Here is a 25,989-nt window from a genome sequence, read left to right as displayed (position 1 = left end):
ACAGAAGTGAAGAACCAAATTGCTGACAGAGTCTTAACACTATTTGTAGTCTATAAATCTAGATAAATAGTCAATTAAAATTCCCCAAATCAAAACATAGAATATCACTCAAACATCCCTGTGGGATCAGTGACACTAACTCCAGGCAAAACACAATTTAGCATCTGTTCCCATGGATTTCCCCTTCCAGAAGATTCTTATAAATACCACCAAATAGTTGTATTATTATTTTTTTCTTTTTGGCTTGCAGAAGTACTTTTGAGAGATGATGTGGTAGCAATAGTCTATTAATTTTTAATGCTGACTAATATTCTTCTAGGTATATTATATTTCATCTACTGAGCAGTGAGAGAACATCTCAGTTGATCTTGATCAGGGTATTATAATGAATGTATGTTGAATGGGTTTCCATTTTACTGGGGTGAATAACTAGAGTCCTCCAACCCTTGAAATCTATAGAAACCTGTGGGGAGGCCTAAAAATTTTACTTCTAAATGACTTCATTTTATCTTGTCAGTGTATACAGAATTCTTTTCCTTAGAGATGATATTGAGTTATTTAAAAGAAGGTGTCTGGCTATGAACTGTTCTTGATCCATTTTTCTTGGAACACACTTTCTATCTCCGATTTCAAAGACCCATTCTTGTTACAAAAGTTTTATACGTAGAACATTCAGTGCCATAACTTTATTTGTCATTATTGTCCAGTCTTCATTCCTTCTCATTGCCACTTTTTTCCAGTCCTCTCTTCCTTCATGAACCTTTGGCTTTCCAGCTGCCAACATGGCAAAACTCACTTGAGACCCCGTCTTAATTACTGTTCTATTACTATGAAAAGTTACCATGACCGAGGCAAAAAAATAAAAATAAAAAATCTCTAGACAGTGGTATATGCCTTTAACCCCATCCTTGGGAGGCAGAGACAGGTAGATCTCTGAGTTCTAGATTGGCCTGGTCTAAGAGTGAATCCTAGGACAGTCAGGGTTACACACACACACACACACACACACACACACACACACACACACACACACACACTGTCTCAAAACAAAACAAAACAAATGGAACCACCCAAATAACAACAAAAGTACCCACAACAAAATAAAACAATCAAACAAATCATTTAATTGGAGACTTGCTTACAGTTTCAGAGGGTGAGCCAATAACATGGCCATCATGCTGGGTAACATGGTAGAAGGCACATGTTACTAGAACAGTAGCTGAAAACTTACATGTTAAAACAACAACTACAAGGTAGAGAGAGGCAGAGACAGAGGGAGGAAGGAGAGAGAGATAGAGATAGAGAGAGACAGAGAGAGATACAGAGATAGAGAGACAGAGAGTTAACTGGGAGTGGTATAGCTTTCTGAAACCTCAAAAGCCATCCCACCTCCTCTAATACGGCCACACCTCCCAATCTTTCCCAAATAGTTAAACTAACTGGGACACAAACATTCAAATAATTGAGCCTATAGGGACAATTCTCATTCAAAACACTATGGGCTGTTTTCTCCAGACCTTACATTTGCTTATTCCAGGCTGGGTCTTTCCATAGGATTATATACAGATATTTATTTATGGATTTCCTGGAAGATTATAGCTTCTCAAATTATGTTAATGGTTTATTTCCCATGTTACTATTTCTACTTACTGTTAAAGTAGACAATGTTTTCCAATCTATTTATCTGAAATACATTCAAATTCCCATTTTTCCAATCTATTTACCTGAAATACATTCAAATTCCTGTTTTACCTCTTGTGTTATTGTTAAGCCAGAATCACTTCATTTGTCTGCATGCAAAATAGTACCAGCAGCAATTGAAGATAGCTTGATATTTTCTTTTTTCTAATACTTGGGCAATTGCTTTCTGTCTTGATTGTGCTCACCATAATATCAGAGTTGACTGACAACAGACAACAATGTCTCTGTCTTTGTTCTGGTTGTAAATGAACTATTTTAATGTCCTACCTTTTTTTTTTTTTGGTTCTTTTTTTCGGAGCTGGGGACCGAACCCAGGGCCTTGCGCTTCCTAGGTAAGCGCTCTACCACTGAGCTAAATCCCCAGCCCAATGTCCTACCTTTTAAGGTGATATTTTTGTCTTGGGTTTTGGTAGAGCTGTTATTTTCATTATCTCCACATTTATTTGTAAAGAAGAGCGAATGCCGAATTCTAATATTCAGTATAAATTGTTTGATTATCCGTTTGTGGCTTTAAGATGGCTGTATTTATTTTTTATGTGTGTGTGCTACGTGCATGCTCACGTGCGTGTAAGAGTGCTCACCGTGTGTGTGTGTGTGTGTGTGTGTGTGTGTGTGTGTATCTGTGTTTGTGTATCTGTCTGTCTGTGTGAATGTATTTTTTCTTCTAGTATTTTGCATATTAATTTTTAGGACAAGATCTCTTCCTGAACCCAAAGCTAGCTATTTTGGCTAGACTAGCTGGGCAACCAGTCCCAGGGACCTACCTATTTTGTTGCCTTCCAGCTCTGTGGTTACAGGCACATACTAACACTCCCAGCTTTTATGTAGGTTCGAGGGATCTCAGAATCCTTGTGGTTGCTCAGCCAACACCCACTGAGGCATTTTCCCCAGCCCTAAGAGAGTTGTATTGTAGTAATTATGCTAAATGTGTATGATACTAGGTGTTGGTTCATCATGAATAGTCCATGAGAAATGATGCTTGAAATGATATGAAAATGAACCAAATTGTTAAAATTGGTTTCTTGAAAACAGCCTAATTACATAAATTTTCATTTTCATATTTATCTTGAACCTTTTAACAAAGATTGCCCTGAAGCTTTTTGGAAAGGCCACCACCCTTTAAATTTAAAGCTAATGTTTTTAATAGATTGCAAATTGTAGTAATAGGTTACATTTTGACCCTTTTTTGTGGGTAGTTATGACAATATAACAGCTGTCTATTTCTACCCCCAGGAAGCCTTTTAAAAAGAAATAACAATTCTGTGTGCTATCACTTTATTCTTGTATCGAAGTGGATCTCTCACTGGTGACTCGTTACATTTCCCCACGGAACATAAACTACAAACTACAACTACAGCTGCAACAGTTAACCACTTAACGCAGTTACTTGTTAGTTTAACCACCTCGGCATATTTTCTAGTTCTTAGATTTCAGTGTGGTGAGGCCATAGGTAGGTTATCTCAAACAAGAGAGGACTGTTAATGTAGTTTATAGTTCCAACACCCTATCTGGGTTAGTATTTGCCTTGAATTTTCATTTAAACTGAATTAACATGCACATATCAATAAACGAACAGTCTTTAGATCACCGTGTAATATGTACTTCCAAAATCTGCTGTGGCTTGTTTCACTGGGCCATGGGTTACATGAACAGGGAAAGAGGGCCCAATGGGACATGGAGTTCACTCAAGAACTGATTAAGGACATCTTTGCCCTTAGAAACTCAATATATTATATCTCATTTTTATTCCTCTTTACTTCCCTCCCTTACCCTGTTCTTCTCTCTCTTTTACTATCACCGAGGATGTTTGTTTGTTTGTTTCAGTTGTTTTGGTCTATGTGCTGGAGACCGAAGCCAAGATTTTGCATGCATTATGTGATCTATCTCAGTAGCCCCATTTTTGCATACTCAAACTAGGCCTTTTTTTTTTTTTACTATAGGATTAAAAACAACTTAGCAATCATGTTGAGAATGAGGTTCTACCCACATATACACCAAGTCCTTGTAACCAGCATAGGAGGATAGCATGGACTAAGATTTGCACAAAGCGATATAAAAAAGATCCAGGCAGTCAGGCTCAGTACTGGGGAGCTACGCATCCTAATGAGTCAGGAAATGCCTCGTGGCCCTGGAAGCCTGACTGCGGCTCTACTGTCTTTGGCAGGGACCCTAAGTCTGTACATCACCTGCTAAAGGCTCTTACACTATCATATTAGACCCATGTTGCAACATAAATTACATTTGGGGGAATGTATATGGCACATCTATGTTATCGTATCATGAAGAAAAACCTATGCATGGTTTTCCTGATTCAAAGATTGTACACTCACAAATTGCTTTTCTGATAATCACATTAACTTTCACTCTGGGAATTTACATTCTCCGACTCCCTAAAACACAGCCAAAGTCTACTTATCCCCAAGGTGCATATGACGAAACTTAAAGAAAGGTCAATGCCTCTTTGCTTCATTTTCTCCACCACTGCCACGATGTCTAGACCAGTTGCACAGGGTGTTTCAGGAATGGGCTAGGTTTTGAATGGGTTAGGCTTTCTATTTATTAAGTCCTGAGGATTCTTCACTCCTTAATATTTGCTAGAGCAAGTCTTTCATCAACACCTTCTTACATAAAGAAGACAGACAAATATGCTCAATCGAACATGGATTCTTAATGTACCCTGACAGACCTGGTACCCACCCTCATCAGGCCGCTCTCAGGATCTTAAGCATCAGAAGAGGATGATCCAGTGCAGAAGGTACCCATGAGTAAAAGTGTGCTGTGCTTTCTCCCTGAGAGATCCGTGCAGTTCACACTGACCTCAGAAACTTGCTAGAAAGAGCCCTCTGATGTGGCCAGCAGCTTGGTCTCAAGACATAGTCATTGTGACCAGAGTTCAAATGAGATCAGAGACGAAAACGTTTGAAACATAATACTGAAAAGAGGTTGTGGCTTTCAGTTATTTTGAAGGAATCTTCTTTGTTGGGATAAAGAGTTAGAAGCCAGGTTGGGGATTTAGCTAAGTGGTAGAGCGCTTGCCTAGGAAGCGCAAGGCCCTGGGTTCGGTCCCCAGCTCCGGAAAAAAAGAACCAAAAAAAAAAAAAAAAAAAAAAAAAAAAAAAAAAAAAAAAGAAAAGAAAAGAGTTAGAAGCCCATACTGGGTTGTGAACAAAAAAGACACAGGGTGCAGGGGCAGAAGGTTTTCTGTGAGACCATGTGGGGCAGGCAGTATTTTGTGAGATTGCATCTTTTATCTCCTGAAGATTTCAAGTACCTGGCAATTCTGCTGTGCAAGGAAGTTAGATTCTTATTGATGTCCATTTAAAATATGCAGAGTCTATATAGTAGCCACGGAGTCTACACAATCACAATTATATATTTCTTCAATTAAAGGACACTTAGAGGCCAGGCATGGTGACGAGAACCTGTAATTCCAGCACTGGGGAAGGCATGAGGATCAAGGGTTCAAAACCAGTTTCAGCTACAAAGTGAGTTCAAGGCCAGCCTGCACTACATGAGACTTGGTCTCAAAGACAAACAGATGAAAGACACCTAAAAGTGGAAATCCAGACCAAACAATGGGTGAAAAGTTTGAGAATGTACTGATTGCTAGTAGTGTTAATTATTATAGTGGTAAATTATGATTATTACATATCTAATTTATGATACGTTCAATGAAATCTTTTATTCTCTCAGGAAACATTTTAGGAAAAAGTGTTCAACTTTTAATTTCTCTCAGACTTGTAAACCTAAAAGGACCCATGTGATTTAAAGTTATCTTTTATTTTAGAAATGTTGATAAAGTGACACTTTTGACATGTTCCCTCCAATAAATCCATTCTCTTGAACTAGAGGAAAAAACAAAACAAAACAAAATTCTTTGTTTTGAAGCTTAGAAACACTACAAATTGCCGAACCAAAAAGAAAACCGTGGCTTAGTGATTTCGAACTCCATGGATTTACCCATGAGACTTCACTTCCTGCCTGGTGACTATGCCAACCCTTCTAAATTGCCCACCTAACATCCAGTCTTTTGTGCCTGATAAAAGAAACCCATGTCCATTGGATAAGACATCATGTCCAAGCAAATACTCCGTGTTGTAGCTCTGCTGTGGCCAGTTTGGGTCAATGAAACACCAGCATCCTTCAACGCTGTTGGGATGTGCTTGGCTGTATCTGCTTCCTCTTTCTTCTCTCCTGGAACATGGAGGTGACAACTGAGGATCCAGCAGCCAACCTACATGAGCTACATGTGAGGGGAGGTACCCAGGATGGCAGAACAGCAGGATAGGAGTCTAGGATGGGATGATATGTTAGGCCCTTCAGAGATGTTCAAATCTGCCTGTGAGTGGACCTTGATTGAGAAAATGTGTCTATAAGAGTGGTCTGTAGGCAAGCCTGTCAAGCATTTCCTCGCTAGTGATTGATGGAAAAGGATTCATCCCAGTGTGGGTAGTACCATCCCCAAGCTGGTGACCTGGGTTCTATAAGAAAGCAAGCTGAGCAAGCCATTAGGAGCAAGCCAGTAAGCAGCACCCCTCCATGGCCTCTGCATCAGCTCCTGCCTGCAGGTTCCTTCCTGTTTGATTCCTGTTCTAGCTTCCTTCAGTGATGGACTACAACGAAGAGTAAACCAAATAAACTCTTCCCTTCCCAACTTGCTTTTCAGTTATGGTGTTTCACTGCAGAAAAAGAAACCCTAACAAAGACAAGTTGGTACTGGCATAGTGGGTGAGGTAGCACTGTGGTAGACATGACCATGTTTGGGGTAAAATTGTGAAAAGATTCTAGAAGTTTGGGCTAGAAAACCCCCTAGTGTCAAGAGCTAGGTGGGACGCTCTTTTGGGACTTGGAAGATATAAATGTTTAGAGCTGGAAAGTGGTGGCACACTTTCAATCCCAGCACACAGAGGCTGAGACAGGAGGATCTCTGAGTTTGAAGCCAAGTGAGTTCGACAGCATCTGGAACACACAGAGAGACCCTGTCTCAGAAGAAGAGGCGGAAGAGGAAGAGAAGGAGGAAGAGGAAGAGGAAGGAGAGGAGGAGGAAGAAGAGGACGAGGAAGAGGACGAGGAAGAGGAGGAGGAAGGAGAGGAGGAGGAAGAAGAGGATGCAGAAGAGGACGAGGAAGAGGAAGAAGAGAATGAGGGAAAGGATGAGGAAGAAGGAGAGAATGAGGGTGAGGAGGAGGAAGAGGAAGAAGGGGAGGAGGAGGAATATTGAGAGCAGTACAGAATATAGAAAATGGAGACCTGGCTTGTGAAGTTTCAGAGGGAAGTTTAAAAACAACATCAGAGTCATTTGTTCTTTTGAAGTAAAATTCTGTCATTCTGGTCAGATGGTGCTATAGAATCAGCTGTCTTTTGTTTTCAGTCTCACTGGACTAGAAGCAGAACACCCTGCTATCTTGAGTGAACATCAGATTTATATCTGGCAAGTTGTCCAAGCTCTGTCCATGACCAGGGGTTTCTGCGCAGATGCAGAAATAGCGCTTTGCACACAATGCAGTGTACTCTTACTCTGGGCACAAATTTCAGGCCAATTAGTTTTGCCAGGCATCTTTTGCTTTTCTCTATTTCACTAACCTCTTTTTATAGGGAGAGTTAAGCATAAACAAAAAATACAATAGGTGATGGTTCAAAGAAGATGGCCAACAATCAAGATATTTAATAGTAGGACCAGTGAGATGAGTCAGCAGATAAAGATTCCCGTTGTTGAGCCTAAAGACCAGGGTTTGATCCTTAGGATCCGCATGATGGGAGAAGAGAATTCATTCTGGCAAACTGGCAAATTAACTCCTCCACATGTACTTTGTAGCACACACATACACGTACTCCTTCCCTATAACACACACACACACACACACACACATACACACACACACACACACACACACACACATACACATTCACACTAAATTTATTGGTTCTTTGTGAATTTCACATCATTCACCCCAGCTGCACTCCTCTCTCCTTCCCCTCATACCCACCCTCCACCACTGCAACCTCCCTGCCAAGAGAGAGAGGGAAAATCTTATTGTGGAAGCTGTGGCACCCACAGTCTACCCATTTGTCCACACTTCTTTGCTTGCAAATGTTCTCTGCAATGACTCATTGGTCTGGTATGAGGCCTCTGGCTTCTGCTACTCTATTAATACCAGAATCTCACTGGGACTCCTCTCAGATATCCTGTTGTTGTCCTGTCTCATGGAGATCTTGTTGTTTGGGATATGTAAGACATGCCCTTTCATGCACTCCAGCACTCATTGATGGAGATGTTGGGCTGGGGCCAGTTCTGCACAGCCCTCAGACATCAACATATTCATAGGTGGCAGCCTAGGCCAGGGATGTCAGTATCACCAGTTACTCAGATCAGACTATCCTCCAGTATGGCCTCTCCTCCTTGTGCCCGTATTCTGAGAGTCTGGACTCAGGGGTGCTATGCCCTACTTGTGACTTAAGGTAGGGTCATCTCAGGCATGGTCTGCTCCCCAAGGATTGTGTGGAACTCTGATTTATGGTCATTTCTGGCTAGTTTCCTGTGAGGGTCCTGTGTCACCAGACTAGAGGTTATCTCAGGCTCACTCCTTGCCTGGGCCTACCCCGTGACACCACAGAAGGGTCATCTGTCTCAGGCTCACTCCTGCCTAGGGTCATGGTCCCAGGCCAGGTTCATCTGGACTCCAGCTCATTCCCTACCAGGAGCCTAGCCAGGCCGTGCTACAATCAATGTACTGGTGGTCATCTCAGGATAGCTCTCTGCCCAGAGGCCCCTTGCTGCTGGCCTCTCAGGCTTCCTCTTTTTCAAGAAATGTTAGGTTACTAATCATTCATATATTCAGAGGTCAGAACACTGAGCCTAGACGTAGCCTCTCTCCTCTCTGCCACCTACTGACACACATGTGACACAGCAGCCACAAGTGCAGTGCTTCTAGGGGCGAGCACACACTAATGTTTTTAAAAGTAAAACAAAGGCATGTAATAGTGATGACGTACTTTGTTTAAATGCTAATTTCTCTGTATGATTTTTTTTCTCTATCCCTGTTCCTCAACCCAATGCCAATCCTCTTTACCTGAAATACTACTGTAAACATTGCCTTGCAGGAATAGAAGCTTTCAATATTTGCTTTACTATTCTTCTGTTTTTACTTCCTTGAAGAAGTAAAGGGGTGCTTGCTTTGTGTCTTTTAGGGTGGTATCTGTTAGTCAGTTTTCTGTTGCTACTAAAAATATCTGAACAATCAAACTATAAGAAAAAATTTATTTAGCTTGGAGTTTTAGGGATTTCAGTGCATGCTTTATTGACTACGTTGTCTGGGACCTGAAGTGAGGAGTTACATCATAGTGGGAGTGTGTGTTGGAATAAATTTAACTTCTTGGCGCAGGTAAGCAAAGAGAGACAGAGGAAGAGCCAGATACCAATGTCCCTTCAAGAGCACAACCCTAGTGAGTTATCTTCCTGACACTTGGTTCCACCTTGTAAAGATTCTACTATATTCCCAAAAAAACTACTCTATGGAACGTGATTTCAACGAATGAAACTTCCAGATCCAAACTGTGGCAAAAGGCTAAAGGGAATTAAGATTAGGCTGGTGTTCTGAAAGAGAGGGAGAAAGGATTTGGCCTCTGGCTGCCTTAAGATAGTGATTTCCCAGAAACTAAGACCCAGAGGAGGCAGTAGGTCCACGTCCTGTGAGTGCTTTGTAGAGTTGGTATGACTTGTGAGAGTTGGCCAATATACAAATACCCCAGCCTCATCAGAGACTCCCAGACCCCAAGTGTAGCAAAAGGAGTCTCTATACCTGAAGTCAAACATAGAAACGGCTGGTAGTGGGTTGCATTTGTACCAGTGCTAAGCCTCCTTCAGGACTTCTGGGCCTAGAAACATCCTAAAGCCCTTGCACAAAGGAATGTTCTCACTGAAGGAAATGGTAACTGAGGCTGCATTTCCTACCAGCCCAAAGGTCTGAGTCAAATTTAAGTTGACAAACAGAAGAGAGATGTAAACATTTCTGCCAACCTACGATGTTGTTTATAAAGGAAATGAAAGATTGCATATAAATCTTATAGTAATGACATAATAACCCCTGGGCTCCTGATACATTTTTTAGCTCTCTTTGCATAACTTAGAATTTAGGTTAGTTAAAGTCGATTTAGAAGAAAGACTCTGTTTACCTTGAAAACAGACCTGTAGTGTTCCATTGCGCACTGAACACCTGAAGACATTATTCCTTGTGAGGAGGCTGCTGATGTTACTATCTCAAGACCCAGAGTCCTGGCTCCATTGTTTCCAAACTGGCAACTCTTTCAGTGAACCATTCCTGAACATAGCTTTGCAGATTAACAAATGATCGTTCATTCATCAAGTCCATACGCCGTACTCAGACTGAGAAGCAAGACTCAGTGTCTCATGCGGGGCTTTCTAGCTGACTGTTGGCAAGATGGGAAACAAATGCATTTGCCAGCAAGTAGAATGCATTACATAGTTGTGAACTGAGAGTTTCAGGATAGAAGAAAAGACAGAAGGTGAGAAAAAAATTGACTCTTCCTATTACTTAAATGAAATGCGTGAAAATGAATTGAAACAGCAGACACAGAAGCTAATTGGATTTGTTGCCGTCTCTAGTATACATAATGAAACAAGGAAAGAAGGGAAATAGTGACCGTGAACTGCCTCACAGTTCTCTTAAAGTCAAGCTATGTACATGTGTATCTGTATTAGCATCTACCTGTTTTTCATCAATGGGCAGTTCCATTTAAGCCAAACCCATTGCTGAGCCAAAGTAATTTATTTTAATTAAGTTTGTTGGGAACAATTAGTAATTTTCACGTAATTGAGTTAGAAGTGAAATGAAATCCAATTTTGGAAAGTTCTCCTTGGTGGCTTCCTAGTAAGCGTGACTGTGGTTTGTTTGCTGCAAGCTGGGGACATTGGCCTGTTTTGTGTCCAGACTGTTATTCACACAACAGCAGCTCTCCTCAGCTACTCCCTGGTAATGGTAACCAATATCTCAAATCGCCAACTGGAGGGTAGTGCAGCCTCATTTCTCACCTCCAGAAAGCAGTTCAGTGATTATAAAATGGGGGTGAGGTGTATGTGGAAAGAACCAGCAAAACTCCTCTCAGATATGACAACATATTCAAGGCTTTCCAGGAGTTCAGTCCTGTCCCTTGACCATTTGTACAGATCGTGACCAGCATTTCCTGGGTGAGAGTTCAAGAATGTACATGGCTAAGGACCCAGTTAGGTCACGTCACTTGAAACTGTCTCTGGACAGTTTGTACCTTAGAGACAAATTTGTTAACCACTGAAATAATAATCACCACATAAAAGACATGAAAAATTATGTCATCCAGGAAAGATCTGGAAAGGCTGGAGATACAGCTCAAGAATACAGAAGGGCTGAGGGTGACCCCCCAACTCACTACCACTGACACACCTCCCCCCAACAATGAAAACAAAGAAAAAGAGGAACGTTGAATTTATATATTATATGACCAAAAAAAAAAATAGAGCAAACTTCAAAACTTTTTGGTGTCACATTTAACTGGGGCTCTTGGAAAATGGCACCAAAGGTCACATTGGAAAGAGTGAAGAAACAAGAAGTGCTTGACCTAGAAGGAAAACTTTTAGAGCTGTGATGTGGAAGATGTCTGGAGTCACTAGCGAGGTCCTGTGGTAAACACTTAAAATGTGATCTGCAGAGCGTGGCTTAGGTACCTTAGGTCTCAACCCCTCTAAGGGTTTCGTTGATTTCTGTTATTATCTTTACTGGATCTGGAGAGAGAGAAAACAATCAAAAACAGTTAAGCCGGTGAGTTTCCATCTGGGCTTCGTGTACGGCACTGCAACACCCACAAAGGTTAATTTCAGTACTGGAGAACTCACCTGGTAAGTGTGAGGGTACTAGACAGTATGAAAGGTGACCAGAGCAGCGTGAACTGAGGGCTCCAGTGGGATTTAGTCCCTCTCTTGTCCTCCTGCCGAGGAATGGCTCTTGTGTTATTATTGTTACTGTCTCTCCTGAGTTTCGATCACATGAGTTTGAGGTTGATAATTAAACTTATGTGAAATAGTCTCTTTGAAATATAAAAGGAATTTGAAATGATTCCATCTTGGCAACCACATCAAAGGCGGAAGAATGCAGAACCTAAAGATTCCCAGATAATATCTGAGCCAACCTTCCATCAGAGGAGGCGGGAAATGTGCAAGGTGGGTTGGGCAGAGCAAGGCGATCAATTTATCTACAGCCAAGGAATATCAGCTCCTGTGAAACTCTTCCTCCTAACTCCTTATCCACTGCCCTCTTCCTCTGATTACTCATTTACTCCTACCAAATAATGTTCTTCCAGTAAATGTCTGTTCCTGATTCCCAAACCCTACAAACTATATTGATATAGCCAATCCAGGGGTGAGTTGATAATTTTAAATCTTTAAATATGATAACAAAATTGGATGGATGTCTGTCCTAATTTTTATGCTTCGTAGAAGTCACAAATCAATTATCACCAAGCAAGTAACAAACCAGGTCTCTGAGGCCCAGCTGTGAGTCTCTTTCTTTGACTTTAATGTTGAAGAGAACATTGCGCACTGGACTTGATCTTGCTTATGTCCAAAAGTGTCTCGCTGGGTGCAGGAGATGTTTCTCCAGCCTGAGGTGTTCTCTCGTCCTTCTGTTACATGCCTGTTTTTCACCGTTGTGAGAACGATGACCTCATTCTCTCCGGCTGATAACAATAATGGCACACTTTTTATAACTTGAAAAGACCTTTCCTTATTGATATGGGGGTTAAAATTAACTGTAACCCAGGAGCCTCCCACCGCATACCTCGCCTTATCTTGTGGAGCAAAAATGAGGAAGACGGAAAACATGTACAACCCGTGGCTGTTCAGGGCTTTGTCAGGGCTAATCTGTGCTCCTGGAGAAACATCTGTCTTTAAGCTCATGTCACAGCCAGCTAGACGAACTTTGTTGAACAGAGCCAAGCTAAATGGAACAATCACACTAAAATAGGTACAATAAAAAGCCTGTGCTGGGGGCTGGGGATTTAGCTCAGTGGTAGAGCGCTTGCCTAGGAAGCGCAAGGCCCTGGGTTCGGTCCCCAGCTCCGAAAAAAAGAACCAAAAAAAAAAAAAAAAAAAAAAAAAGCCTGTGCTGAAGAGGTCTTGACATTTAATTCACAGTAACTTGACATTTAATTCACAGTAACATTTGATAGGCTGATAAGTGTGAAAATTAACGACTGAGGAGGCACGTATCTATAAACTACAGCCCTCAACTGTGTTTTCTGGGCTGAATTCTGACTAAAAATCTACTAAAGGTAGCATTTAAATGAATTGAGGATTCAAGTCTCAGTAAGAATGATAAATGAGTTTTGGACCCTGGTATAATAAGAAGCCTGAAAATGAGAATGTAGTCTTATTTTGTCATACTAGTGTTTACGAATCTAACTCCTATCCTCTATTTACAAACTAAAAAGATATACTCTCTATTTAAAAAAACAAACAAACAAACAAACAAACAAAAAAACCCCACTGTCCATAGGGAAAAGAAAGGAGCATACTTCTAATGTGGACTTCTGCATAAGAATTAGCTGGCAGTGTGGTGGGTTACAGATAATGGCGGATCTCGGCATGAAATGGTAATAGAGAGACTTTGCATCTTATTGCAATGGTCCGAGCTCTGATTATCTCTCTCCTCAACTTCATTAACATAAGCTCCTAGGACTGTACAATATTTTTTTTTTTTGGTTCTTTTTTTTACGGAGCTGGGGACCGAACCCAGGGCCTTGCGCTTCCTAGGCAAGCGCTCTACCACTGAGCTAAATCCCCAGCCCCCTGTACAATATTTTTATCTGCCTTTCCATCACTGTATTGGGCAGACTGCTGGCAACTATAGTCTCTCCATCATGGCCTATTGTTATTCAGATTACACACAGTGTTAAAAGAGGAATAGCTCATCATTGCTAGCCTAGCCTAGTGCTCTTTATTTTCAAAAATGTTTAAAACCTCTAATGTGTAAACACAGATGTCATGTGGAAGGGTTGGTCATTTATTCTAATCGTGGACTGTTGCAGAATAAGATCCATTAATCCACAGGAGATCTTTTAGCTATTATGTCTCACCCCACTGTTTTCCTGGTGTGTGTGTGTGTTTGTGTGTGTGTGTGTGTGTGTGTGTGTGTGTTTATAGTCTTAAAAGTGACATCATGAACTTAACTTCGCATATTTTTACTGCAGTGCCTTGGCAGGGAAAACAGGAGTGGGGCCTGAGGATGACGAAAGGCAGGAGGAAGAAGAGGTAGCTTCCTTAAACCTTCCCACGATGAAAAAGATCCATCACAAGGCAAAGCCATCTGAGGAAACAATAAGTGTTTCTTGCACATTGTGGATAAAGGATGTGGATGTGGAGATCCCCATGCTGCCTTCAATAGATAAGGTTTCAATGAGGGAGAGAGGACTGCTCGCAATTGTTCATGTGTAAGGTCAGCTGCTACCACAGTCATAGGAGGGATCTGCATGCACTCTGTGTTAAGCCAGGAGACCCCCTGGGAAGTTCTGTGGCCATGGCAGTGAGCTGAGGACCTTTCAGGGACTGCTTTGTACTGGTCTGAAAGATAATGCAGACTGAGATGCATGATGTCACTTTTGCACATCTAACCTCAATGACCACTCAGTGGCCGATGACGAAGGCTCTGTGCAACCTGACTTTGCATGACCTGGCCCCTTCTGACCTCATTTGCAGTCCCTGCCCAGTTCCCATTCACCCCCATGCTGCCATTGCACCGAACTTTTATCCCGCACCATTCCTTGGATAGCCACAGTTTTCTGCTCGATTTTTACATTTATGGAAATTACATTCCTTTCCACAGTCTGTAGCCAAATAATCACTGTAATTGCAATTCTCTTCTCTCCACTGCCAAGATCTGACTCATGACACCACCATCCCTCATTCAGGTAACTGCCCTCACTGCCCTGCATCAAATCACTGCCCCATTACCAAGTATCTGCCACACAGCGGGCAAAGCATTCTGTATCAAGTATAAATCAGATCCGTTTTCATGACCTCTAAATCATTGCCTGGCTGCCTTTGCTCTGCTTCTCTATGCTCATTATGGGTGTGGTTCCTGTTCCGTGTCTCCTCCACATGGACTTCTTTTGGGTCTCACAGATACAGTAACTCTCATCTCAGGGACTCTGACACATTCCACCTGCTCTAAAGATTTTTCTCCAAGTCCTCAGGGCTCCTCCACTCAGCGAGACCTTGGAATTAATGCTCTCTCTTTGGAAGGCTTCATCTAACCAGGAAAACTGGTACCACAATAGCGCAGCCTCTGTTACCCTCTACAGTACAGTACCCAGCACACTATGCTTTCCCTGACTTTCCTCTTATCTGCAATTATTGATACCTAGTTTGTTTACTATTTTATCTTGCTCTGAAAATATCAAGAAGAAAAACATTCTCAGAGTCCCTCATCCAATGCCTGGTATAGTCTGGATCTCACGCATTCAGCAGCTGCTTCCTTATTCACGAGCCACTTTTCTTCTGTGTCTTGTTCTTCATCTATCTGCTCAGTGTTTTCTTCTCATCCTATTTCACGTTCAGTGGAAAGTTTCCCAGAATTCGATAATGCTTATAAAATCACCATTGACCTTTTATTTATGGTGTCCCTTCAAGTAACCTCTAAAGGGAGGGAAAAAGTTAATACATTATGAAAGTTTCCTTAGCATATGGTTAAATTTTTACTGACTAGATGTCATTTTCTCTCTGTCATCTTTCTGCATGACTGACAGCATTTGCTTCGTTACTGGTTCATTATCTTGAGCACCTGTTTTTGGAAATAACAGCCAACAGCACCTTAGGTTTTGTTGAGTAGCCACATTTTTTTCATCTCCAATCTCCCCTCTCTATCCTTTATGGGTTACCCATGTCCCAGGTACTAGCAAGACAACTGGATTTTAAAAATGGCTGTCAACCTATCAGAGATGACTGACAGGTAAAGAAAATAACATCTAGGGTATAGATATGCAAATCAGAAGATCCAGGCAGTATCCATAAAACCAGTCAATCTGGAGATGTTTTTAGAATAAAATGGCCATATGGTCACCCTACAGAGGGAAAACCAGGGATTCCTGGCAAGGAAGCACAATCAGTTAAGGCAGGAATACTTGAAGAATCCAGAGTTGTACAAGATTGGCCTATTTAGGATGTGTGGAAGGTGCAGGAAATAGAGGGAGGGTTTCAAGAGGGGTAGGATGTAGAACAAAACCTTGGAAGAATTGAGAATGATGTGCAAACATCTGAATCTTATCTCTTGGGGGTAAAATGGCCACTGAAGGTGTCTGCTTTCCAGCTACATGAGTAGCAAGAAACAACAGTTCATTAACAAGTTCTATTTTTACAGTTTTTCTGAAAATCCTATTACAGCCTATACTGTGTGTTTTTAAACTCTTGAGAGAAACCTCCTTGCAGACAATAAAGATAAGTTGATTTATTGTTTTAATTGCAATTCCCTGTCCTATTTTTTCATGTTTATCCCCATTAGTCTTTTGGGTTCACCAAAACTCTGTGAGTTCATTATAAGGTATAAATAGACTCATCTTATCAAGTAGAAAAAGACTAAATTTCCAGAACTAATAATTTCTTCCAAGTATCACTAGAAAGAGTTATGACTATGTAGACTCCTCTTGAAGCCTTCAGCCTTCTTTGGCTTTTATGATAAGAAGTAGATGAGCATGTCACAAGAACATGAAAATGATCGCTTTCTTTTATCTTGACTATTTCACCAATACTCTTCATGAAGCCAATTAATTCTTTTGGTAGAATTGTCTACCTTTCTGTTTATGGCATATTTTCATCTTATTCATCATAGTGGCCTGGGCTTCTTTACAGTCCTTTCGAGGATCTCCCTTAATGGTACACTGTGGGCTTGCCTACTACCCACCGTTTTTCATGTTGACCCTGGATAAAAGGCAATTTATGGATCCAGAAGGGAGGAAATATGAAATGCTTCCCAATAAATATTAAGTACTTGATTTTACCATGGGATCTCTATTCTCAACACATAAGAGGAAAATGGGGAAAAGGTAACAGTGGGAAAGGTGAAGGTGTGTGTATTCAAGGGTGTTTTAAATGGCAGTGTTGGATCATTGTGGCGAGGGAGAAGAGTAATAATGGTAGTCTCCAAAGTTAAAAAACATTAATTAATTAAGAATCAATTAATTCCTAATTTTGCCAAGATTACAAAAATTTTACCTGTGGTTATGAAAGAGTGGGACAAGTGTAGAATCTGGTGGAAGGAACCAATCACTCCTACTGTACAGATTCCACAAGCCAAACAATGGCCTCAGGATATTAACGCATAATCTTACTTTCTATTTTGCCACAATTTAGACTGGTTTGATTAGGAATTTACTGGAAGAAAGTGGAAACCCACAGGCTACATATCTTGACCTATTGACAATTTTCAGATGCTATTCTTGGGAATCTGTGGAGAAGGCTAAAACTGAATGGTCACAGTAACATGGCCAGATCAGGTGGCTATGTGGGAGGGGACAGAGTTTGAACCCAGCCTGATCGTGAGTCCTATGATCTTTGTGATACATGACACTTCTTTTTATTCTAGACTAAGACCACTCTGCTTAAGAGTAAGAGTTAAGTGTTAGAGACATACCTCAGTGGTTAAGAGCTTTGTTATTCTTGTCCAGTAACCACCTATGGTAGCCCACAACTGCTTATAACATTCAGAGGAACATGCACATGTATATGTGTGTACGCATAAATAATAAACACTTTCATTAAAATAGATTCTTTGAAAATCATTTTAAAAAGATGATTAAATGGATATTAGATTAAAAGAGTAGTAGAAAGTCCTGTGAGGTATACACTGCTTTGTGTCCTGGTGTTCATTTAACTTTGTTTTTATTTTTTTTAAGGAGAGCTAAATTTGGATAGACATTACAGTGTCGCATACTGAGGTTCATATTTCACTTATGTTTACTAAGTATTGACTATGTGCCTAGAATTACAAAGGCACATTAAAATGTAGTGTGATTCATCCTACCAACCAAGCAACCAAAAATGGTGCCTGGTTGTCTTTTGATATCAGCTATAACTTACTGCAAAAGGCCAAGTCTAAATGGTACCTTAACAGTGACCCGGTGTTATTCCGCATGTAAATCACTTCTGCAAGGCTCACGGATACAGTGCTCAGAGATGACGGGGGCTTCAATGGCCACTCAGACTTAGAAAGGATTCAGTGTGGTCAGTGACATCTCATGAGAGAGAAGACCCAGGTTTTTCATCCTGCCTGAATCCTAGATGATTTTACCACTCTTCCATTTACCCAAGAAAATCAGGTTCTCTAGGTGAGCCTTCTGAAAGTGCTTCTTCTTGGACTGTTTGTGTTTCAGAAAAGGAAAGTTGTTCCCAAATCAATATGCTTAAGGAAATGGAAAGTCCTTGATTAGCAGCCAAGAGGCCTCCTAATGAAACGACATTTCCCTCCAGGGATTTCAAGTGGTTAATGGAGCCTGGCGCTCCCTGGGTGAAGTGCTTGTGTTTGCTCTGTGCTGTGCTGAGCTCCGCTTATATAAACACCAGTGCCCCATGAAAGTGACCCCGAATAGATGCATTTGCATGTCCATGTACGTCTTCAGACAAAAGAAGAAGTGTGTCTGCAGTAATAGCTGGGTTCTGTGGCTACAAGTAAATCTGCCATGTGGACAGACTCAACACAGTTCTTCATGAGCCGTTAGAGAGCGATGGCCGGTTATCAGGCTAAAAATACTAAAAGGTCATATAATGCTGGGGACAGGAAAACCCAGTAAGATTAATATTGTGCTGGGAGAATTTTAAGCAGTTGGTTGGAAGGATGTACAATCTCTGTTGTTGTTGTTGTTTTTGTTTGTTTGTTTGTTTGTTTCCCTAAAGGAAGTAAACAGACTATGGTCTTTATGATGACATGATTTAAATATGTTTATAATATGCAAGGGCCTCATTCTCCATTTTTATGGTACCTTCACACTATCTATGTGTATAAAATGCCTTAATTAAAGCTTAAAACTCCATTGAAACTAACCGAAAACATCTGAATATCGAAGAAGAATTTTCTGGCATCCAAAAAACAGGTAAGATGCAATCAGAGACTGGCAAATTTTCTCTGGGTGGAATTTCTCAATTCTTCCCTTTCACCTTTCTTTGTCTCTTCACCACCACCACCACCCCCTCAGAAATAGAGATGCTATCTCCTGAAAGTGACTACAGATAAATCTGATCACTTATAATCACAGTATAGTTCTTGAATGGAACTTTGAAGAGGAGAGTCTCTTTATATTTTTAAAAATAAAATTATAAATAGGAAATTATGATCTTAGAGATATTTCAAAATGGACTTCTTAATTTCTGAGGACATAGAGGCTTTCTTAGTTTATCAGCAACATTACTAAATGCAAAATGTCTAAAAAAATTAAAGCTGTTTTATCATACCTCTGGACAGCTTTTTGATACATGCATATGTGTTAGTAAAGGTTTTCTAGAGAAATAGAACACACACACACACACACACACACACACACACACACACACACACACACTAGATACCTTATGGAGGCCAGGAAATTTCATGATCTGCTGAATGCTGGATGCCCAGAAAAGCCAGTAGTATAGGTGTCAGTCTAAGTCTGGAAGCCTAAGAACAAGGAGTGACGTCAAGGGCAGAAGACAGATGCTCCCAGAGAAACACAGAACCACTGAATCCACACTTCTCCTCTGCTATATCTAGTCTCTGAACAGATGGGTGGTGCCCACTCACACTGGTGAGGTCCTATCTTCCTCACCCAGTCTACTAAATCAAGTGCTGATCTCTCTTGGAAACACCCTCACAGGCATCCTCAAAAAGATCTACCAGCCATCTGGGCCTCTCTTAGTCCAGGCGAGTCCACCTCTGAATCAACTATCACATGTTCTGAGCATATTCTGACCACATTTGATTAAAGACGCAGTGGAGAGTGTGATGCTCTTGAGCACAGGCAGTTGGACCACCATTAGTGCTACTCAAAGTAAATGAGGCAAGGTAGGTTTGTTTTGTTTTTAAAATATAACTCATGACATGAAGTCATCAAATCTTTTAATTATTTTCACTTTACATCTCCATATCAGCCCCCTCTCCTCCCAGTAGCCCCTCATGCAAGTCCTCCCCCAACTCCCCATTCCACCTTCCCTTTCTCTTTTGAGAAGGGGAAGCCCCCTCTGGGTGTCACCCCTCCCACTAACACACACACACACACACACACACACACACACACACACACACACACACACACCAAGTTGCTGCAAAAACCAGGTGCATCTTCTCCCACTGAGGAAGACAAAGTGGTCCTTTTAGGGGTGTGGGATCCACAGGCAGGCAGGCCACAGGCTCGGGGACAGCCCCTGTTCCAGTTGTTGGGGAAACCCACTTGAAGACCAAGGTGCTCATCTGCTGCACGGGTGCAGAGGACCTAGGTTCAGCCCCTGCTGGCTCTTTGGTTGGTGATTCAGTCTCTGGGAGCCCCCAAGGGTCCAGGATTGTTGACTCCGTTGATCTTTCTGTGGAGTCCTTAATTTGGTCTCTCAATTCTTCTCCAAACTCTTCCATAAGACTCCCAAGCTCCATCTAATGCTTGAGTGTGAATCTCTACATCTCTTTCCATCGGCTGCTGCATAGAGCCTCTCAGAGGATATTTATGCTAGGTTCCTGTCTGCAAGCATAACAGAGTAACATTAATAGTAACAGGGATCGGTTCATGCCCATAGGATGGGTCTCAACATAGGGCAGCAATTGGTTGGCCATTCCCTCAGTCTTTTCTCTACCTTTTCTCTGGCACATCTTGCAGGCAGGACATGTTTTCAGTAGAAGCTTTTATGGATGGATTGCTGTCCTTTTCTCTCCACTGGAAGTCCTGCCTGGCTGCAGGAAGTAGCCACTTCAGGATCCACACCCCGCCAGCCCCCCACTGCTAGGAGTCTCAGCTAGAGTTGCCCCCTTAGACCCTCTGGGGCCTCCCCCATCCCCGGTCTCTGGTACATCCTAGAGATTGCCCCTCAAGCCATTCTCCCTTCTCTCTCCCCTGCTCTCCCTCCATAAGATCTCCCCTCCCATCTCTACCCAATTCTCTCCTTCCATTGGTCATATCTGTTTTGTTTCCTCTTCTAAGGAAGATTCACCCATCTTCCCTTGGGCCCTTCTCATTATTTAGCTTCTTTGTGTCTGTTGGGTTTGGGTTTGGTGGTTATACCCGTACTTCCTGGATAGATACCAGGCATGTCCTACTGGGTCTGAGTTACCTCATGCAAGTCTTCTTTTTATTTCATCCTTTTTGTTTGTACAAATAGAGATATCTCTTGAAGTACATTTATCTATAGGACAATCATGACATTTCAAAGAACTGTGAATACATTCACTTGAGTTTTGACATGGATGAAGAAACTGTTCTCTTTCCTTCCGGAAGCTTCCTTGTAAGAATTGTTAGCTTCTTAACATTGGGGTTAAGTCAGTGTAGCAAAATCTTAGGTCCTAACATGGCTTCTTAGCATCTGAAAGATGCTCTGAGGACTGGTGGCAAGCAGATGGCTCAAGGTGTACATTTCTGCCAACTCAGATATCACCAACTGTGCATCCCACACGAGAGTCGTGTTTAGCATTCCCCCAGATTTGAAGAGAAAGTGGCGAGTCAGGCCTGTGAGAAGAAAGGTCTCACAGGGATCTTCAAATCAGGTCTGCCTCTCTTTCCCATTTTAATCATGAAAGGGCTTTGTTTCATCCGAAGCCAGAGACCAAGTATGAGTTAGCATTGCCACAATCATGGAGAATGTTAGGTTTGTACAGTTTTGGAATGGCCATGGTGGGTGTGGATCAGAAAGCCATGAAGAAGCCCTCATGCCATTTAGAGCAAACTGTGATGGCCATCCAGTTGTTCTTGTGATTTTAACAACCAAATGTCTGGCTTCTGTTTCCTGGCAATCTAGATCTGCTCTTTATTTCTTTTTTTGGTCTTGTTAGAAATTAAGTGGTCTGGCCATCACCATCTCTCAGTTCCCTGTGAAGAGAGCCAGATGGAAAAAGGCCTTTTTATATTTGCACATTCATCAGAATTGAAATAATGGCCCACTGATGTTTTATCTTATAGATGAAGACCCAGGTCTGCCCTTAGGGAAACATTAAATGCTGGTTATTCTGCAATGAGAGTTGAAGCATGAAAAACCCAAAGATAGCATCAAAAGACTAATTTTAAAAACACGTGGGGTTTATTTAGGAGAAAGAATTTTAGAGCTCATTAGTGAATTATCCCCACACTGCACCAAAGCATTTTCCTTTCAGAACTTCAAATATGTGTTTGAGAGAAAGAGGCAAACGAGGATCCAGCTCAACTAGCAGCTTAAGCAGTCAATTCATAACAACGACACTTTGGATTCATGAATTATCCCCTTGTCACTTGAACTGAAATAATGGAGAAAGAGTTTTCCATTAAGGAAAAAAAGTCCTACTTCAAATATACAGTGGGCTAAAATCTTTCAAAATCTCAAGTCAGAACCCAGAGTAGATCAGTAGAGAGCTCTTGTTCTCTGGACTGAACCCAGAGTCAACAACAGCATGCCAAGGTACCAAGACCTCAACCAGATCTGCCAACCTGATAAGTCCCTACCCTAATGGGGTCCTGAGATGGTACCTCTTGATCTTGAGGATCAGCCTTTCCTCCCAATAGCACTTTCATGATTGAAGGCCGCTGTTCTGTTTCAATTATTTTTTATGTTGCTGAAACATGATGCCTGAAAAAGCAACATAAGAAAGAAAGAGTTTATTTGTGATCACAGTTTTGGGGTTCAGTCCACCATATCATCAGAAAGTTGAGGCAGCTGGTTACATTGTGCTCACATGTCATGAGGCAGAGAACGCTGACTACTCTTGCCCAGTTCTTTGTCTTCTTTCTCCTTAGTCCAAGACACCAGCCCACAATGCTGCCCACATTTAGAATGTGTCTTCTCTCCTCAGTTAACCTAGTCTAGAAACTCTCCTGTATACATGGACAGAGCTTACTTACTCTAAATCTATCAAGCTGACACAAAGATTAACCATCACGTTATCAAGATCGACCAACTTTTTCTAGACCAGTTTGCAATGGTCTAGTCACTCTGACACAACTATATCACAATCATCTCTACACCACAACTGTGTCACAGTCATGTGTACCTTTGATGAAGCCAAAGCAGTAAGCAAGCTAGAGAAGATATGTTGCTCTGGTTCCTCTAGAGTCTTCTTAAAAAGTCTCAGAGCAACTTCAAAATGATTAGTACATATTTACTGTAGAAATGAAGTTTAAGCTTAAGGTCCTCATCCAATTCCACCTAATTGACAGATGAAGTGTTTTTCTAGTTTTTTTCCAAGTTCATCTTTCATAAATTTATGCAGAATCATGGTGGTTATTTATATGAACGATGTTTTACCAATACAAAATTTAAGACAGTGTGTGATGATGGGATTTCATGAGGTCTAAATCACCATTGCTTAGCCAGCCACTCCCATTTCTCTTTCTCTTCCACAGTATTACAGTCATTACAGTTCCAAGGATAAAGGCATTTAGTGGTTCTTGTAGATTGACCAGTAACCCACATGCCACAGCCCTTCTCCAACTGTTCACAAAGGTCTGAATCACACAAGAGCCATTGCATGCTTGGCCTCAATCCTAGAGCCTTTATGAGAGAGAGAGAGAGAGAGAGAGAGAGAGAGAGAGAGAGAGAGAGAGAGAGAGAGAGAGAGATGAGAGAGAGAAAGAAGAAAAGAAGAAGAAGGAGAAGGGAGAAGGAGAAGGAGAAGGAAGGAGAAGAAGAAGAAGAAGAAGAAGAAGAAGAAGAAGAAGAAGAAGAAGAAGAAGAAGAAGAAGAAGAAGAAGAAGAAGAAGAAGAAGAAGAAGAAGAAGAAGAAGAAGAAGAAGAAGAAGAAAAGAAGAAGAAGAAGAAGAAGAAGAAGAAGAAGAAGAAGAAGAAGAAGAAGAAGAAGAAGAAGAAGAAGAAGAAGAAGAAGAAGAAGAAGAAGAAGAAGAAAGAAGTTTAGATTTTCTTTTCCATCTTAATTCCAGGATACTCGCGTACTTTGAGGATATCTAATTAAGTCTGGAATTTAAAATGCTTCACTCCTACTGAAACCAAGAATTTAATTGGAGTTGATAGACAACACAACAATAAACTTAGATTTGGGGATCACTTGGAGATTCTCGATTTTCTGGAGAATTTAGAACCCAGAGTGTGCCAGACCACCCTGGAGCCTTCAGGAATGTGCTAAGTTGTAGGATTCCAAAAGATCCAGTTAGCTCTTTTATGGAGAGCAGCCTTTTTGCTGTTTGAAGAGAACAGCCATCCAAAAGGTCACCAAAGGACCAGAGAATGTCACTGAGTGGTAAATTGAATAGACTAATTCAGTACTAGGTTCAATCCTTAGGACAAAACACATTTTCAGAAAAAAAATTTTTTTGAAAATTTTTTACTCATTGTTCTGAAGTCCATTTCTCCCTCAGGAACAAATCTCCTTAGATGGGTGCCTGATGCTTCCACAATTTAGTCACCAGCTCAGATGCTAGTGTACAAATACTTGCTCTGGAATGAGTCATTGCTAAGATTCAAGTCGTCACATTCCTTATGGAGTCAAGGTTGCTATATTTGTCACTGCTATGTCCAGAAGCCTGGGAAGGACAATGGACTGAAGGGAATTTCACACATGCCATTATAAGTCACTTCCTCATCCCTCTGTGGGGATGTGGCTGGAACTTGGAGAGCTGAAGGAGGAGGAGATCTGTCTGGTTGATGCAGATACAGGGACCACAGAGCCTTCGAGAATGGAGTCTGAACTAAGATTGTCCCGCATGACGCATGTGTGTGGCCTTGATTTTATGGCACCAACATTTTGGCACTCAGCAGCCACCTCCATCCCAGGCAGGGTGAGACACTGGTACAATCCATCCAAAAGATACTGCGGGTGTTTTCAGAGGCAAACCAATTTAGATCACTACTCCCAGACAGCAAAGAAGGTCTTTTCTTTGCTAGGGAGAACTAGCAATGTCAGGTTTTATTTCTTATCCCTTCCCCCCTCCAAAAAAATTATTAGTAAGTCTTAAGTATAGTGCAGTAGACAATTAAAATACTGTCAATATTGCTTTTATTACTAAACACAAGGTAAGTGTAAATTAATAGAATAAGCTTTGTCTTATTATTTTTGGCCCATATCCCCTTTTATTCTAATTATTTTTTTAAAAAGCATACCCACAACCATTCTTGTCACACAAACACATCCCTGGGAGCAGGGGCCTGCCATGAGTTACTTTTCAATATCTTGGTTGTCATCTTACGATAAATGTTTGCCACCCTTTACTTATCCTAGTTTTTATTTTACATGTAGGAGATATATTTTTGCTCTCAAAATTAAATATCATAAATAAAATCATGAAACACAAGTGCTTTTGGAGATTCTGACTCATCTGCACCAACTCCCTCCTCTGCTCTCTCTCTCTCTCTCTCTCTCTCTCTCTCTCTCTCTCTCTCTCTCTCTCTCTCTCCCCCCACCCCAAATGTTCCTGGGTTTGCACACTGAACTAGATAAATGGCAGACTCATAGGCAACCGACTCATCCTTCCTCCGCCTTGCTTTCTGCCTTATTGAATGTGTGCTCTTATCACCGTCTTGCCTTAGGCTTTACCAGGGAGATTGCTCTCAGGAAGATCCCTAAGGCTTTTGTGCCTTGATCTTAGTCACTGTAAAATTTATCCAGCACTATCCAGGGAGGCAGAGGCAGACAGATCTCTGAGTTGGAGACCAGCCTGGTCTGCAAAGTGAGTTTCAGGACAGCCAGGGCTATACAGAGAAACCTTTCTTGAAAAAAACAAATAAATAAAATGCTAAAGCTAGGCTTATAAACAAAAATTGTGTTGATGGTGCTGTCGTACAGTTGGTAACTTGCCACGCATCAAGAAGCCCAGGGGGTTGAATTTCTAGCACCATATAAACCAGGTGTGGTGCTGGAGGATATGAATTTAAGGCCACCTTTGGCTACATAAACAGTTAGAATGCAGAATGAACTAAATGAGACCATACCGTAACAAAATAAAGCAAGCATACGAAATAACAAACATGTAATTTATAGACATTCATTCTTTGAGATGTAGATATAATATTTGAAAATTAGATGTAATCATGAAACTTCTAGCACAGAAGGATTAGAACATTTCATTGCTCTATAAAAACAGCCTAGTAGCCATTTATAG

The 25,989-nt window shown here is 41.3% G+C and overlaps 1 protein-coding gene and 1 non-coding gene across 3 annotated transcripts in view; one reads left to right on the top strand and one right to left on the bottom strand.

Moving 5' to 3' along the window:
• Sorbs2 (sorbin and SH3 domain containing 2) overlaps positions 1 to 25,989 on the top strand; it is a 313,506-nt gene that overhangs the window by 60,293 nt on the left and 227,224 nt on the right. The gene's annotated exons all lie outside the window — the stretch shown is intronic.
• Positions 8,509 to 8,640, bottom strand: LOC120097598 (small nucleolar RNA SNORA17). Its single transcript, XR_005495167.1, has one exon. It is a non-coding gene; the product is annotated as a small nucleolar RNA SNORA17 (small nucleolar RNA).

The sequence above is a fragment of the Rattus norvegicus genome, chromosome 16, assembly GCF_036323735.1.
Source record: "Rattus norvegicus strain BN/NHsdMcwi chromosome 16, GRCr8, whole genome shotgun sequence".
Taxonomy (NCBI): domain Eukaryota; kingdom Metazoa; phylum Chordata; class Mammalia; order Rodentia; family Muridae; genus Rattus; species Rattus norvegicus.
This window is presented reverse-complemented; position numbering and strand designations above follow the sequence as displayed.